Source organism: Artemia sp. Qi Xiang Cuo, chromosome 7, assembly GCF_049724085.1.
Source record: "Artemia sp. Qi Xiang Cuo chromosome 7, ASM4972408v1, whole genome shotgun sequence".
Taxonomy (NCBI): domain Eukaryota; kingdom Metazoa; phylum Arthropoda; class Branchiopoda; order Anostraca; family Artemiidae; genus Artemia; species Artemia sp. Qi Xiang Cuo.
The window spans coordinates 57,844,645-57,857,072 of record NC_142800.1 but is presented as its reverse complement, the minus strand read 5'-3'; positions in this window follow the sequence as shown (position 1 = coordinate 57,857,072).

Genomic DNA, 12,428 nt, shown 5'->3' with positions numbered 1-12,428 from the left:
TAAATCAGAGGTATATCATCTTGGAACTTTAACTGACTGTAGTCGGAACTAGCATTGACTGATTTTCACTGAAGACAACTAAAAAAAGAAAACTAGCCCTCCCCTAGATTCTGGAGAGTAAGTTTTTGCCACCCCCATAATTTTCGTGAATTTACACTACTGATCAAAACTGACATGGTGCAACAGAAATATACGAAACAATTCTATGTCTAAAACCTTTATTAAAGAAATTTAACATAAAGGCTGCAAGTATCGTATTTACAAAGTAAATGATGAGAGTATTGTTAAATTCCCTATTTTAAGAAATATATTCAATTACTATAGACATTTTGGCAATTTTTAAAGGTTACTAAATAAGCCAACCTTAGACCTAAGATGCTCCAGAGCCAGGAATCGGGCATTGGACGTGTACGAAACCTCAACAGACATCTCAGATTGGAGCTGCAGTCATGACGTCGTATCACTGTGACTAAACATAGCTCTGCATTTCTCAGATTCAGTCATACTGTCGACTTAAAGTGTTTCTTTGTCTTCCTCTTTTGTACCTCCCCGTGGGTGCAAAATATACTCTGTTTTTGGGAGTCAATCCTTTGGCATACGAAGGACGTGGTCAAATTACGTCCATTCACCGGATCTTGGAATGTCAGTAGCTTATGGCTGACCGTTTCGCCGGCGAGCCTCTATGCTGATGACATTATCCTGCGACGGTACATTCAGGACCCTTTTAAGGCATATGCTTTCAAAGGCTAGGACATGTTTCTTCAGTTAGATATCTTGCTTTCAGCATTTGCTTGCACAGAGAATGGTGGACTTCACGTTGGAATTCAAGAGATGAAGCTTCAATGGCATAGCTACTGCACCAGTCTGGTTTCAACTTTAAAAAATCTGATGTCATTTGTCTAATCCTCCTCTTAATTTTGTTGGCTATTTCACCACTATATTCGATCCAATTCCCAAGATACTCAAATTCCTTGACCTGCGTCACTGTTTTACCTTTGCAATTTAGTATCAGCAGAGATTCAGATGTGGTCATGCCCTTTGTCTTACTAAGAGTCAATAAAAATCCTACTTTCTCGGCCTTTTTGTCTATGGTGTCGAATAACAGCTGTAGTCGGTATTTCATATTTTCGAGAAGATAAAACTCACCACTAAGATCAGATCAAGATCAAGATCAGATCAGCTGCTAATCTTCAATCGAAAGTTTGAAGAAACATAACCCAACACAATAATAGATACTTATGTATTATACGGCAAACGTTCAAGTTTACGCTGTGTAAAACTCGAGAACAAACCGGTTTCTTCGCTAGTTTCTTTCAGCGTAGCGTGATACAAGACAAAAACAAGTGACAGAATAGATGGGAAATATATAGTTTGGGCCATGTACTTGCACATTAGAGGGGAGGTGGTGGTGGTAATGTATCTGGACCTGTTTGAAATTAGAAAACAATTCTTACTTCATATTAAGCAGATCAATTGTACCTAACACATTTTGCATGCAGACCCGCTATACTTTACCCCTACCGCACCCCCCTAATGTGCAAATATATAGCCCAAATTTGTTTCTAAAGTATTATATTTTCATCATATTTTGTGATATTTCATTAGGATTGAGCGTCAAGGAAATATGTTCTAAATAAATGAAGCACTTGAGCGTTTGCCGTATAGTACTCAAATACCCAATGATAAACAGGAACAAGGATCAGACACATATCTGTTTGACATCGGACATTATCTTGATGAAACACGTTTCTCCATTTTCTCTCTGCATGCAGCATTTACTTTCTTTATTGAGTGCGTTCATCATTTTGACGAGTTTGTTAGCTACTCCAAAATAATTTAGAATGTTCCGGGAAATATCTCGGTCAACAGAATCCAAAGCCCTTTCATAGTCAGCGCAATAGCGCTGCCTAAGTAAAGGACGATCTTGGCACAATGCATTGTTTTTTTTTTCTTTTAGACTAGGGCACTTCGCATCGAAGGAGTTGCCGTAGAAACTTCGCAAAGGGCTCATTTGACTGGAAATTAGAAGGACTTTTGCGCTTTTTAGTAGCTGAAAGTGGTTGGAAGGCAACTAACACCCCTTTCAAACCCACCATTTCCCCAAACACATCCAATCAAAATCTTGATATATCGAAATTTATGTTGATATATTTCAGCTACGTTGAAATTTTGTTCAACATAGCTGAAAGATCCCGAAATTATGTCTTTGAGGATGACAACCCCCCACAGCCCTCAGGGCAATGGTTGTAAGCTTTGCCCTGAGGGCATTTAAGGTTTTTATAGAAAGCACTGTCGTAGGAACTTCAGAAAGGGCTCATTCGATTTGAAATTGAAAGGCCTAGTTCCCTTTTAAATAGTCGAAAGTGATTGGAGGCCAACTATCCCCCCTCTCACGCCCACGATTTCCCCAAACACATCCAATAAAAATTTTGAGATAGCCATTTTGTTCAACGTAGTTGAGAGTTCTCGAACTTAGGTCTTTGAGGATGACAACCCCCTCATAGCTCTCAGGGCAAGGGTTGTAAGTTATACCCTGGGGGAATATAAAGTTATTATAGAAAGTGTTGTCGTAAAAAACTTCAAAAAGGGCTCATTCGATTGGAAATTGAAAGAGCTAGTGCCTTTTTTAATAGTCAAAAGTGATTGAAGGGCACCTACCCCCCCCCCCCCCTCGCGCTCACCATTTCCCCAAACATATCCAATCAAAATTTTGAGATAGTCGTTTTGTTCAACGTAGTTGAAAGTTCTGGAAATTAGGCCCCCCCACTGCCCTCAGGGCAAGGGTTATAATGTATGCCCTAGGGTGTTGTCATAGAAATTTCAAAAACGGCTCATTCGATTGGAAATTGAAAGGGCTAGTGCCCTTTTTAAGAGTCGAAAGTGATTGGAGGGCAACTAACTCCCTTCTCACGCCCACCGTTTCTCCGAAAACATCCGATCAAATTTTTGACATAGCAATTTTGTTCAAAGTAATTGAAAGGTCAGGAAATTATGTCTTTGGGGATGACAAACCATCCACACCGCCAGGGCAATGGCCTGGTTATGCCCTGGGAGCATATAAGGTTTTTATATAAAGTATTGTATAGAAACTTCAAAAAGGGGTCATTCGATCGTGAATTGATAGGGCTAGTGCCCTTTTTAATAGTCAAAAGCGATTGGAGGGCGAATGCCCCCCCCCTGCCCATCATTTCCCCAAATACTTCCGATCCACATTTTGATATAGCTATTTTGTTGAACGTAGTTGAAGGATCCAGAAATTTAGACAATGAGTATGACCCCCCCCCCACAGCCCTCAGTGCTAAGGTTGTAAATTATGCCCTGGGGGCATATAAGGTTTTTTTCGAAAGCGTTGTCGTAAAAACTTCAAAAAGGACTTATTCGATTGGGAGTTGAGAGGCCTATTGCCTTTTTTAATAATCAAAAGTGATCGGAGGACGAATCCCCCCCCCCCACGCCCATCATTTCCCCGAACATTTCCTATCAACACTTTGATATTGCCATTTTATTCAACATAGCTGAAAGGTTTGGAAATTATATCGTTGAGTATGACACTTCCCTCCCCCCCCATAGCCCTCAGGACAAGGGTCTTAAGTTATGCCCTTGGGGCATATAAGGTTTTTATAGACAGTTTTGTCGTAGAAGCTCCAAAAAGGACTCATTAGATTGGAAATTGAGAGGATTTGTGCCTTTTTTATTAGTTGGAAGTGATGAGAGGGTAAATGCTTCCCCCTCACGCCCAATTTTTCCCCAATCACTTCCAATCAAAATTTTGAGATAACCATTTTGTTCAACGTATTTGAAAGGTCTGGAAATTAACATATGTCGTATTGTCCCGGAATGAATCTAATTGAAATTTTCACATAGCCATTCAATTCAAAATAGTCTAAATATCACATTACAAGGCTTTGGGGGTTGAAACAGGCCCCAAAGATTAGGGGACAGGGGCTTTAAATCATGCCCAGGGGGTATTTAAGGCTTTTATTGAAGGGATGGCCAGGGGCGGATCCAGGATTTTTTTTAGGGGGCGGGGCAAAGTTGTATTTCCCTTTTAAGAGTCAATAGTGATGGAGGTCCATTAGCATCCCCCCCCCAACCCAACTATTCCTCTTTTGACAAAATGCATCTGATTATAAATAAAAGTTCAAATAGGGATAAAATCCTTTTAATAGACAGTGTTTTTTATAACAGTGATAGAAATTCACAAAAATACCAGATATTTCGGTCACATATACAGTGACCGTCATCAGTGGTAAAACTAAAATAAAACAATTTAAAACAAAAGTTTATATACTAAATCAAATAACACTACATATTGTTTGAATCTCTAATTCTTTTCAAAGCAAAGGCGGTAGCTATTCTCTTTGACCTTCTTGGATTCGGTTCATTAGCGTTCAATGATATAACATTTGGACAAAGGTCAACTACATTGGGTGAATTGAACTTTACTCTGTCAGATATTAATAAATTATCATAGAGTTCAGCCCATATTCACCTGTATCCCGATTCAAATCAATATTCTTGAATAAAATTTTCTTTATTTTAAGAATTTCACGAAAAATTTGCTTTAAACCCCGATCCCTAGAAATCAAAGAGACATTCTCGAACAAAATAAAATGGTCTGGAAAATTAAAAATGTGCTCTGAAAGGGCTGAAGTGAAATCTTCAGACTTAGAATCTTGCTTTAAAGCCGAAGAAATAGAATCTTTGTGTTGGAATAATCTCATTTCCAAACTCTGGTTCGTACGTCCCACATATGAGCTTCCACAAGTACATGGGATCTGATAAACCCCACTTTGTTGCCCCAATGAAGGTAGATCCTTCCCAGAATTTAGAAAACTACCCAAAGTATTATTACTCTTTAAAGCTACCCTTAGACCATTGCTTTGTAAAATTCTTTTAAGTTTTTCACTTAACCCGGGTACCTATGGTAAGGATCTAAAAATCTCCTTCTCCTAAGTTGTCTCAAAGACTTCCTTAGAAATCTCCAGAAACTTTTTTCTTCTTTTTGAAAAAGTCTGGTTAATTAACCATTCTGGATACATGTTACTTATTAATATTTTCCTTAGAAAAGACAACTCCTCCTCAACAAATTTTGGCGAGCAAATACTAAAGATCCGATCAGTTAAAGAAATGATCGAGCCGATTTTTACTTGGCAAGCGTGACCGGAACTATAAGACAAAAATCTATTGTTATTTGTCGGTTTTCTGTAAATTTTAAAATCCAGACTATTTTGATTTTTCAAAAGAAGAACATCAAGGAAAGGAAGTCTCCCATTCTCTTCCAATTCAACGGTAAACTTTAAATCCCCTCCCAAACAATTAAGATGTTCCAAAAATCCCTTTAATTCCTCCTCCCCATAATCCCATACTGAAATAATGTCATCAATATACCGGCCCCAGAAAATATGTTTTAAAAAATATGAATCTAACACAATTGTTTCAATATTCTCCACAAAAATATTAGCTAATAAAGGGGATAAAGGGGCCTCCATAGGTAAACCATTTATTTGTTCGAAATACTCCCCTCTAAATTGAAAAAAAATAAGAGAACTTATTGCAAAACCTTTCTAAATACATAATTACAGAAACTTCCAAATCGGTTTTGCCGCTAATCAAATCCAAATTTCTGAACAGCTTTCCTTCTAGAAGAGTTTCGGCTGCTTCTACATCAATATTTGTGTACATTGATACAATGTCGAAGCTTGAAAGCAAAGAATTCGAAGAAATTTCTACTTTTTTCAGTTTTTCAACCAAATTCGAAGAATTCTTAATATACGAAATTTGTCTAGACAAGTGGTTTACAGATTGACACTAACCATTTGCTCAAAACACTTGTTGGCGACCTTGTATTTTACACAACTGGTCGTAATGGTAGGTTAGGCTTATGAATTCTGGGAAGTCCATATAATTTAGGGCACAAGGAACTGCGTGGCAGGCATTTGTAATAGAGTTGAGGTGTAATTTTTCCTTCATCCTTTAAGCACTTCAATTCTTTCTTAAACTTATTTGTAAAAGAGTCTGTTGGATTATACGATAGCTTCTTGTATGTTTTTTCATCCATACATCCACAATTTCAATCATCTGATTGAAATTGTGCAATGGCAATTTTGTTTGAAATAGTCAAAAGAACATACAACAATGCTTACAGGGTCGGAAAACCCCCCAGAGCCCTGGGGCAAGGGCTTTAAGTTATGCCCTCAGGGCATACAAGGTTTTTATGGAATGGGTGGTCGTATTAAATTCGGATGGGTGACATTTGTTTTTAAATTGGAAGTTATAGTGTCCTTTTTAAGAGTCAAAGTGATTTGAGAGAACCCCCACCCATCATTTCCCATAACAAATATCTAAACAAAGTTTTGAGACATCAATTTTTTCAGCATTGTTGAAAGGTCAGTAGTTATGCTTAGCAATAGTTGTAGCAGTAGTAGCATTAGTAGCAGTATGCAAATAGCACCTTTTTTTCAACATCCCCTTCAACACACGATTAAATTTTGTACTTTACTTTACATACGTTTGTACTATACACACGATGAAAGAATATAATTTGTAATTTAGTAAAAAAAATTCTTTTAGATGTTTTCACTATTATAATTTTAAGAAATCAAAAATTAATTAATATTTCAAGGCAGCGCAATAGCGCTGCCTAAGTAAAGAACGATGTTGGCACAATGTATTATTATTATTTTTTTTTTTTGGTTTTAGACAGGGCACTTCGTATCGAAAGAGTTGTCGTAGAAACTTCGGAAAGGGCTCATTCGATTGGAAATTAGAATGGCTTGTGCCATTTTTGATAGTCGAAAGTGATTGGAAGGCATCTAACACTCCTTCCACGCCCACTATTTCCCCAAACACATCCAATAAAAATTCTAAGATATCCATTTTGTTCAGCGTAGTTGATTTCCAGACAAAAATGTTTTTGAGGAGGACACTCCCCTACAACTCTCAGGGCAAGGGTTTTAAGCTATGTCCTAGGGACATATAAGAACGACGTTGGCGCAACGTATTATTTATTATTTTTTTCCTTTAGACCAGGGCACTTCGTATTGAAGAAAATGTCGTAGAAACTTCAAAAAGGCTCATTCAATTTGAAATTGGAGTGGCTTGTGCCCTTTTTAATAGTCAAAATTGATTGGAAGGCAACTCACACCCCTTCCATACCCACCATTTCCCGAAACACATCCAATCAAAATTTTGAGATAGCCATTTTGTTCGGCGTGGTTGATTTCAAGATATAAATTAGGTTTATGAGGAGGACGCTCCCCTACAGCGCTCAGGGCAAAGGTTGTAAGTTATAGCCTGGGGGCATATAAGGTTTTTATAGAAAATGTTGTCGTAGAAACTTCGAAAAAGCTCATTTAATTGGAAATTGAAATGGCTAGTGCCCTTTGGAATAGTTAAAAGTGATTGCAGGGCAACTAACATCCCTCTCACGCCCAACATTTCCCCAAACACACACAATCAAAATTTTGAGATAGCCATTTTGTTAAAAGTAGTTTTAAGTTCTTGAAATTAGGTCTTTGAGGATGACAACCCCTCCACAGCCCTAAGGGTAAGGTTGTAAGTTATGCCCTGGGGGAATATAAGGTTTGTATAGAACGCGTTGTCGTAGAAACTTCAAAAGGGGCTCATTCGATTGGAAATTGGAATGGCTAGTGCCCTTTTTAATAGTCGAAAGTGATTGGAACGCAACTAACACCCCTTCCACGTGCACCATTTCCCCAAACACATCCAATCAAAGTTTCGAGATAGCCATTTTGTTCCAAGCAGTTTAAAGTTCAGGAAATTATACCGTTGAGCAGGACAATCCCCCAACAGTCTTCAGGACAAGGGTTATAAGTTATACCCTGGGGACATATAAGGTTTTTATTTAAATCTTTGTCGTAAAAACTTGAAAAAGGGCTCATTCGATTGGAAACTCAAAGGGCTAGTACCCTTTTTAATAGTCGAAAGTGATTTGAGGGCAACAAACCCCCCTCTCACGCCCACCTTTTCCCCAAACACATCCAATCAAAATTTTTAGATAGCCATTTTAATCAACGTAGTTGAAAAGTTTGGAAATTAGGTCTTTAAGGATGACAACCCATCCCCCCCCCCAACAGCCCTAAGGGCAAGGGTTGTATGTTATGCCCTGGGGACATATATGGTTCTTATAGAAAGGGATGTTGTAAAACTTCAAAAAGAGCTCATTCAATTGTAAATTGAAAGGGCTAGTGCCCTTTTTATAGTCGAAAGTGATTGAAGGGCAACTAACCCCCCTCTGACGCCCACCATTTTTCCAAACAGATCTAATCAAAATTTTGAGATATCCATTTTGTTCAACGTAGTTGAAAGTTCTGGAAATTAGGTCATTTAGGATGATAACTCCCTCAGAGCCTCCCTCAAGGGCTGTAAGTTTTGCCCTGGGGGTATATAAGGTTTATGCAGAAAGTTGTTGTAGAAATTTCAAAAAGGGCTCATTTGATTCGAAATTGAAATTGCCCTTTTTAATAGTCGAAAGTGAGTGGAGAGTAATTAACCTCCCTCTCATGCCCGCCATTTCCCCAAGAACATTCAATCAAAGTTTATAGATAGCCATTTTGTTTAACGTAGTTGAAAGTTCTGGAAATTATGTATTTAAGGATGAGAAACTTCCCAGAGCCCCCAGGGCAAAGGTTGTAAGTTATGCCCTGGGGGTATATAAGGTTTTTATAGATATAGTTGTCGTAAAAACTTCAAAAGGGGCTCATTCAATTGGAAATTGAGAGAGATAGTGCCTTTTTTAATAGTCGAAAGCGATTGGAGGGTAACTAACCCCCCTCTCACACCCACCAACCCCCCAAACACATTTAATCAATATTTTCCGATAGCCATTTTGTTCAACGTAGTAGAAAGTTCTGGAAATTCGGTCTGTCAGGATGACAACCCCACCCCTCCCCCCAGGGCAAGGGTTGTAAGTTATGCCCTGGGTGCATATAAGGTTTTTATTGAAAGCGCTGTCGTAGAAACCTCAAAAGGGCTCATTTGATTGGAAATTGAAAGGGTTAGTGCCTTTTTTAATAGTTGAAAATGATTAGAGAGCGACTAACCCCCCTCTCACGCCCGCCATTTCCCCAAACACATTCAATCAAAATTTTGAGATATCCATTTTATTTAACGTATTTGAAAGTTCTGGAATTTAGGTCTTAGAGGATGACAATCACCATAACAGCCCTTGGGGTAAGGGTTGTACTTTATGCCCTGGGGGAATATAAGGTATTTTTAGAAAACGTTGTCGTAGAAACTCAAAAAGGGCTCATTCGATAAATAAATGAAACCCGAAACGAACAGAAATTACATTAAATAACCGAGTCAAACTCACAACGAGCTGAAATAAACATAAGTTGGGCTCAAAACCTCTATGCCTTCCCAAGGCCAGAACATAATTTGCACTTTACTTAAAAAAATACATATGAATGTGCATTGTCAGTTTAATATATATATAATGATATTTAGTAATCAAAATGTTAATATTATTTGACTTATTAAAGTTTTAAAAGTAAAAACATTTATACTTTTTTTCAGTAAAGTGCAAATTATGTTCTGGCCTTTGGAAGGCATAGGGGTTTTGAATCCAACTTATGTTAATTTCTGCTCGTTTTGAGTTTAAGTCGGTTATTTAATTTAATTTCTGTTCGTTTTGGTTTTCTTTTATTTATCGATGCTGATTTGTGGTAGTTTCACGCGTGGTATATTATTTGATTTTATTTTTGCTCATTTTTTGTGCAATAGTTCTTTACTTTTCTTTGAAAAACTTATTTTGTGGAAAAAGTTTTTTTAATTAATTAATAGAAATTGAAGGATGAACTTAAATTTAAACAAACATTAAGCACCACAAATAAGGATTGGGCATTTGACCCCCCCCCCCAATTTCCATAGTGTCATTAGGACCCGTATAAAAACAAAATATATTCAGTATGTTCTTTTTCTCCTTATTACATGAAAAATTTAAATCTACCACAACTTTCAAGCAATATCTTATTCATTCTGAAGTCATTAATACCTGTCTGACATAATCCTTACGATTCCCTAAGTTTTACTGGGGACATGGGCTTTATATAAGATGATCCAAAAGACAATCTGCTTTGATGTCTCAGAAAACATATACAGCACATACAAATTTCATGCATTGAAACGATATTTTCAAAAAAATTCATTGAGTTAATCAGATGCGGTCCACTCATTTGAAATGTACCGGGTCAAAACTTTTTTTGGGCGCACATCTCGATTGAGTTTCTTCATTATCCCGCCAAATATAGATGTTCACTTTTTGCAGGGGTTCCTAAACCCCACTGGAACCACTCCAGAAGATCCAAAGAAAGGTTTCTAGAGTTAGTGTTATCACCAATCGGACAACTTTACAACCTCTTACTAAGAGATTCTTGGGGTGAAAAGATGTTTTCATCAAGTAGCCTATATCTCAATTTGTACCACCTTTTGGGACAACAATATGGCAAACGCACAGAAATATGGTAAGATTAGATTTCATACAAAAGGAGAAATATCAAACTGAGTACTCGAAGAAGGAATAACAGCTTTGTAAGACATTGCACTTCCAATGGAATAGTCTCCTGGGAAAGGTTTTACTGAAGACCCACCTGTTCATTCTTATAAAAGAAAGTTCAACGGACACAAATCTAGGGAGAAAACATAGGCACATAGTTGACAGGGGGCATATCAGATGCCAAGTTCTTAGTGGCACCGCACGTGAATATTTTTTGTAACAAAAAAAAAAAAACAGCTTGAGATGTTTTCCATTTTAAGTCTTGCTGAGCAATAAATGACATCACTCTTTCACACGTGCTCTCCTGATACGGATGTCTATTTGTTCTTTTTGGCAGATGTGTATCAATTATCATGCCGTTGATAACGCTCATAAGGAAATATTTGATCTTCGGAGCAAATTTATTGCTCTGCTACGAAATTTGGGTCAGGGACTACCAAAAAATTTTCAAGGGTTATAAAAATACCTTATCGATATCAAAATTTGCAATGTAACATGTCTTGGTTGTTTGGTAAAGAATCCAAATTTTGCTTGTTAAAAAGATAGAGCAAATATAACAAAAATTCTTATCGTATTATGAACCGTGCCATCCGAAGAGGTTTACTTTCAAGTTGTACCGAACAGTATTTTAGGTGGACTTACAAATGAAAATTGGTTCTTAGGCCAAGTTTCAGTATTAGCTTGAAAATTAATAAGGCTATATCCTTAGTTAAGTTAAAGCTGAGAAAATATGCTGATCGCTTAAAACTGCACAAGTTTTGGGTTTGAGCAAACAAAAGTTTAGCTATTCTAGTATTGACATTTTTTTTCAAAATCACAAACAAAATCTGTTAGTGGCTCGCCAAAAGCGTGGTGTGTAAGGGTGTGCTACTAACCAAAAATTAACAACAGATAGCAAATATTGGCAACAACAAATACTGAAATTTTTTTTAAATGTTTTTGATTTCTGGAATTGGTATGAATTCTGTCCGAGGCTGAAAATTATAACGTGTTTGCTATTATTTCATACCTTCCATGTGCATCAATTAGCTTTCCGTTAGGTAGGTTTTGTATTTCGGAATCCGAACCTACAAACAAATATCTTTGGTATACGCTACCACTACCAGGTAAGTAAAGATATAATCCGACTACATGCATCGTTACAAAATAATTGTTAAATAGCATATTCATCACACTGGTGGTTAAATAACAGATTTATTAGAAGTACATTCCCAAATTTTCAAAGTATCGTACGAACCGGATTCCCTTTTTTCCTACGACGGATTGTAGACTGACAATGAAGGTTCTAATATTAACTATACGGGTCTTTAAATCATCGCGTCTATTTCGCAATCCTTAGGTTCAAAGTTGCGAAAGATTATTTCAAAACTCCTAACATATGGCAAGAAAGGTTGTCTTTTTTGGCAACCCATCCTCCGCTATCCGCCACACTCGACATAAACATCCTGACCTTTCTTTCATTATACACCTAAACGGTAGGGTTAAAACCCATTTATAAATAGCTTTTAATCGAAATTAGTTTTTGAAAAATGCATTATAAAAAAAAAAAATTTAAAGAAAAGTAAGCAGCAATATTAAAATATATAAATAACAGATTATTTTTTTTTTTAAGCAGAACTTAGGACGGACATATATGACTATGAATTAATCAACGAAATTCAAATAACCCTTAAGACGTTTGGGCTTATAGGAGGCAGTAAGCCTATTCCTATTTGTGTTAATATCGGCTCGTTTAAACTTCCAGAGGTTTGAGATTTGATATTTGATATAATTCATGAAAGTTTTTTGCCTTGTTTCTGTTTATACTTTAACAAACAGAAGCAAGTTTCTACGATAGACCGTTGCTAGGTGAGGGACAAGCAAAGTACTTGCGGGGTCAAAAGCTTTCTTTTTCTTGCAGTGTTTCTGC